General features: G+C 46.0%; 1 non-coding gene across 1 annotated transcript; it reads right to left on the reverse strand.

The window, feature by feature from the left end:
- Positions 1 to 5,359: 5,359 nt before the first annotated feature.
- trnag-gcc (transfer RNA glycine (anticodon GCC)) lies at positions 5,360 to 5,430 on the reverse strand. The gene has a single exon. It is a non-coding gene; the product is annotated as a tRNA-Gly (tRNA).
- Between the last annotated feature and the right edge of the window lie 343 nt (positions 5,431 to 5,773).

Consider the following 5,773-nt stretch of genomic DNA (forward strand, 5'->3'; position numbering starts at 1 on the left):
ACAACCACTTCTGAGATGGTGCAGCCATTACAGGTACATTTTGCATACAGTCTAGGCAGTGCCATTCCTATACATGTCAACCCTGAAGCCAAGGAAATAGGTTTCCTGTTGAACCTTCCCATCGTGAGTGGCAAGGATATCTATAGACTCAAGTCTATATCGAACGTTGGCTTCTGGAGGGGGGACATGCATGTGAAGTTGACCACCCCACCGCTCGTAGCTTACCAGGAGGATGATCCAAATTTGTATCTTGTTCCAAACCTGGAACTGTGTATATCAACCAAGGATATCCACTGGGTATGCCCAAGTAAGCCATTCCTTAGGGACACAACTCAGAGGTTGTGTGGTATCAGAAAGGGGGCTGCCACTGAAAAGTGTAAAGCCACAGTGACGAGCAAAAGTGAGGTTAACGAACCCCAGGTTGAGCAGGTGGGAAAGAAATGGCTGGTCAGCACACCACAGTTAACGGTTACAATAACATATGACAGGCATGATACAGCTACCGAAGTGCAGCTACCCAACCAAACAGTTTTTCTACAAGTTCCTGAAGGAGCGATAGTGCATCTCAACGATTTAGCACTGTATCACCTGGAGTCAGAACTATACGAAACGGAACTCGAGATTGTGGACGCTTTCAGAGGACACGGCATTGACTTGGATGAGAGAATCCAAGAGACAGTAAGTCTTGAGGGTGTACAGGTAGTCGAATTTGTTCTTAACGACACAAACTTAAAAACTACACTGGTAGGTCCCAAGCACAGTCGTTGTGGATCCTCTGGGGCGCTAGGAACAATAAACGTGGTCATCTTGACACTGCTGCTGGGTAGCTGGATCATGGCTGGGGTAATGTGTTGGATGCTGTTCTCTTGTATCAAAGCCTTGCGGGGTAGTTTGAATGAGACAAAGGGAGCAATGGTTTATCACCGAAATCAGGTAACCACTCCCAAACGTCTGCCTGCTGCAGAGCTATCCGATACTGATAGTGAACTGCCGGAAGTTTAAGGTCTAGAGCTAATGATGATGCCCAATGCCTCATTCCTAGGTACCTTATAACTGAGAGCAGGTATACGCAACGTTCTTTCCAACACTATTTCCTGTACAAATTCTCGAGAGGTAATGTGAATATTGGGTGGTAGAATCCACCGTGGTACAACAAACATCACTTAACTCTGTTTTTGTTTTGAAGGCAACAACGCCTCAGGACCTCGTGACCTTCAAAAAGGGGGGATATGTAGCGGCAATGCTTGTTAATAAGACAGAATTAAGCGTTGGTATGCTCCTAAAGGAGGCCCCATCTCACCCTCCATCTCTGTGGTGCAGCCACAGAGAAAGAATTCATGCAAGCTGATTTAAGATGTTTTTCTTTTGATAAGAAGCAAGCTCCCAGACGGGGATGCAATTAGCTAAGCCTGGCTATAATGATCAATGGTCATCCACTGGCGCCTATCTGTCTAGGGAGTGCCGAATGGACATCTGGACTGCATTTCTAAGTGTCAAGAGTAAGTGACTTATATCTCACCTTGACCAACCAATCAGGGACTGGCAGGGCGTGGTAATACCACGTGGGTCTCCAATGCCCGCCAAACTCTCAACCAATCAGCACACATCTGGGTCTTGATCAAAAAGGGAGCGCAAGCTCAGTTCTGGGCTCTCCTTGGCCATTTTCGCGCATCCTCAGAGACAATCACGTGACAACTGCTGTTGTCTGCAAAAGGACTTGGACTTTGTTCTAAGCGCGAGGCCGAGGATCCCGTACGTATTCAGAATTCTACCAACGTGAATGCTCCGCTTGATCAACGGCAGCCTACAGTTGGACCCTCGTCGACAACCTGAATAGCTTATTCAGAAGCAGCGCTGGACTGGGAACGAACCAGCTTCTTCCCAGGCAAAAGAGTGACTTGTGAGGACTCGCGGTCACACTCTGTGCATAGAGACTTTCTACTAGCCAGCCGGACTGCTGGTAGATCCCCTCGGAGCAACGACTGCCCTGCGCGCCGCAGTCAGATTCCTCCGGCCTTCCTACTCCGAGCTGCACCTCGACTGGTTGGCCGGTAGCCAGAGGACGCTGACACAACGCCCATTGGACAACCGCTGCAACAGAGCCTGTCAGCTGGTTTGGTGTTCGTGCCGGGAAATTCCAAATCCAAACACAGTGGATAAGTAAACCCCATGTTCTACATTGCGTCTCGAGAATTTAATTGTACCTCAACACAAGTTGTTATCAATTTAATTCATGAGTAATGTATTTACTTCCGAGTTTAGAGTAACAGTGGGTAATAACACTGATTAGCGATTTGGTAACCGAACGATATATATTGACATATATTCTCTGTTGTGTATCTCTTTGTGTTTGCATCTCTTCGAGATTATATACCTTGTATATTGATAACCCTCACAGTAAGGTCTGCCGCTCGTATCCAGGCAGACTAGTATATGTTTGGTGCACAGTTTATATTAATAAATGTATCTCGTGTATTGAACCCGTGTGTGTGCGTTGTTAGTTGTTCTGACGATTGATTTTCTAAAAGCCCCAACGAACAACCTCGTGATTACTGCTACAATTGATAATTGTCTCAGTAAACCCATCAAACCACTACACTATCAAGACCAGCCATACACAGTACAGTTTATGTACATACAGTAATGTTTATGTTCCTAAATTAATATCGTTTATGACCTTCAGATGCGTTATGCTCCTCTTCTTTTTATGCTCAGCTACTAAAATTTCCCTTTAGTGGTAAAATTCCATATAAATATTCAAAACTAAGCGGATTGAAATGTGCACAGTAAAGACATTAGATGATGAAATCTTTTCACTACCAACCAATGCACCACGAGTGCCCCTGTCGGTCATTTTGGCCAGCCAATCACTTACCGCGGTGCCCTACGGTGCCCTGCGGGTTGGTTACTGTACCACGGGTTTTTACCGCTCATTTTGAATGGCTGCATCTGTAGGTTGTCTCTCGCAGTGTTCAGGAATTGCATTCCGAAACTGAGTCAGATCAAAAGTTGTAAGAAAAGCACCTATGGTGTCGGTTCTAACAGCTTTATTGATTCGATGTTAAAGGCCGGAAATGGGGCACAAGACACGCGACCGCAAAAAGCGTCGCCATCTGCTTCCAGCTGCAAAATGCCATTTGCGGAAGCTGAAGCATTTGAACTTGAACTTTATTGCCATATGTAACCGGTACTGGTACAATGGAATTCTTACTTACAGAAGGTCTCTCGATTGTAAAACAAGTGTAAAAAACAAGACAAAGTGCAAACAGTGCATCAAGACAATGTACAAACAAACAATAGACAATGTGCAAGTAAACATGTAGACATTTCTTTCCAAGGCAGCGGGTACAAGCGATCTCGCGTTTTTAAACCACCAGGAAAAGCAAAAAGGCACTTTTCCTTGCTTGCGCCGGCACACAACGACGTGAGGAGGACACCGTAGTCAGCAGGATTCGAACTTGCGCGGGGAGACCCCAATGGATTTCTAGTCCATTGCCTTAACCACTCGGACACGACTACAGCGAGCGCCGCCATTGCTGCGTTCTTGCTACAATCTCACATGGATCGCGAGGCGCCGGCGGAAACCTTTTTCAAAGTCGTTCTCCATTAAAAAAAAAACTTTTCCAAAATACAAGCCTTGCAGACAGACACACCTCAGAGGACTTAAGGGTTGCTTCATGTGGGAATGATAAAGTCTCCCCGTCCGGACAGGAAAATGGCACTTTGTTAGACACAAAAAAACAATCAACAACAGACAAATGTCTACAAGCATTTTAGAAGCCGCTCTTGAAATAGCTCTTACATTCGTGTTAGACGCAGGAATCGCCTTTTTATTGACGCTCTTACGAACGCCATGGAAAGCAAAACAAAGCAAAGCAGAGCAGAACAAAACGAACAAAATAAAACCCTCACGTCCTGCACTTGAATATAATGCCATTACGTTCCGAAGCGGTATTGGACGTCATCCTAGCACTGCAACCCGGGGCGTACGGTATATGGGAACGAGCACACGTCACGAATTGTCTCTAATCACTCTCTGCACTGTAAGGCGCCTTGAAGCGTGCACCCTCAGCATTCATCTTTGCGCATCTGTGAAAGGTAAAGTCTTGAGCAAACTCTGAACCAGACACTCAAACTCCAGCTAGCATTAGGGGTAGCATTCCCACGCTACTTGAACACTTTGTTTACGCTCAGTGCTGGATTTTGGGAACTTTAGGACGAGTGGGACTTTTCTTCTATCTGTCAATTCGTTTTGTTTTGGAGACTCTTGGCTGTCTGTGTTGTATAGTGCAGCTTAAATAAAACGTTTTCGAAAACTGTGCCGGCTCAAAAGTTGTAAGAAATCCTCTCCAGCTCTTTTAAGTCTCTTCAGTTTTGTCATTTAAAGTGAAACTAGATGTATAACTGGAGCCTCACTTATGCAAATGGTGAGGCTCCAGTTCGACATCTAGTTTTACTTTATATGACAGAAGTACGTCAGACTGCGCCGGACTGGGGGATCACTTCCGGTTATTTTTACCATCTTAAACATTTGAAATCCTCCCCTAGGCAATTGTGACACTTCATCTTGGCTCCACCTAGGACACTCTTCAATCTTCCATCACTTCTCTCTTCTCCCGCAACACTCTCGTCTGTCGGTAGTATGTGGCGTCTTTGCATTACCACCAATCTCACCACAGCAAGAAAGCAACAGGTTTTGGCAAGAGAGGAGGAGACTGCCTGGCCCAAACAGGGATCGAACCAGAGACTTTGGCGTCACTAGCACCACGCTCAAACCAACTGAGCTAACAGGCCTTGTTCCCACTGTCCTCTCTGTGCTGCAAAAAATGGAATTCAGGGAAGTTTCTTTTGTCCTTCTTTCAATAGAAAGCCCTGCAATTCAGTGTACGGGCTTTCTCGTGCTGTTTAATGGTTCTTCAAAAATTCAAATTCAAATCCTACACTGGCCTGAAGTGCCCCCCCATTTCACAGCATTTTTCAGCTGATTTAAATGTACCTAAAGGAGAAGCATTATTGAAGACCATCAATTACCAAGAGCTTTTGTCAAAGGTTTTGGTGGTCACTTTTAATGACCACAGAGAGCTATGACCTCGGTTTTACATCTCATCCAAAAGACAGCGCCTTTTTACCACACAGCGTCTCCGTCACTATACTGGGGCATTGGGACCCGCACAGACGTCAGGGTGAGCGTCCCACCGCTGGCTCCATTAACACCGCTTCCAGCTGTAAGCTTTGCTTTTCCCTGTAGGTCATCCTCATCTGGGTACTGACCTGGCTCACAGCTTCTAAGCTTCAGTGGGTTTTCAGTTGCGAGTTGAAAGGGGATGCAAGTGATGGAGCCGCTCGCTGCAAAAGCCACTGCATTGGCCAGGAATCGAACCCGGGCCTCCCGCGTGGCAGGCGAGAATTCTACCACTGAACCACCAATGCACGCTGCAAGGGTCTACAAAAAAGACGCTTTTTTACCACTCTGTGCTGGATGTTGGGTCCCAAGGGAACTTCTGGACGAGTGAGAATTTTCTGCTATCAAAATTTGGTTTCGGAGACTTTTGGCAGCCTACAGATGCAGCCATTCAAAATGCGCGGGCGATACCGCATTATTTTGCGGTACGCTGTACGCAGTCTACCGCAAGCTACCGGTAAATACCGCGAGTTACCGTAAATTCTCCTATAATACGACAAGCAAAATAATAGTATCCGGAATTTCCGCAAGGTGGAGCTAATAAAGCTCAACCTCTCATGTTTGAGCTGTGGCCATCAAAGTCTTTAACGA

The sequence above is a fragment of the Atractosteus spatula genome (genome assembly GCF_055471065.1).
Source record: "Atractosteus spatula isolate fAtrSpa1 chromosome 16 unlocalized genomic scaffold, fAtrSpa1.hap1 SUPER_16_unloc_2, whole genome shotgun sequence".
NCBI lineage: Eukaryota > Metazoa > Chordata > Actinopteri > Semionotiformes > Lepisosteidae > Atractosteus > Atractosteus spatula.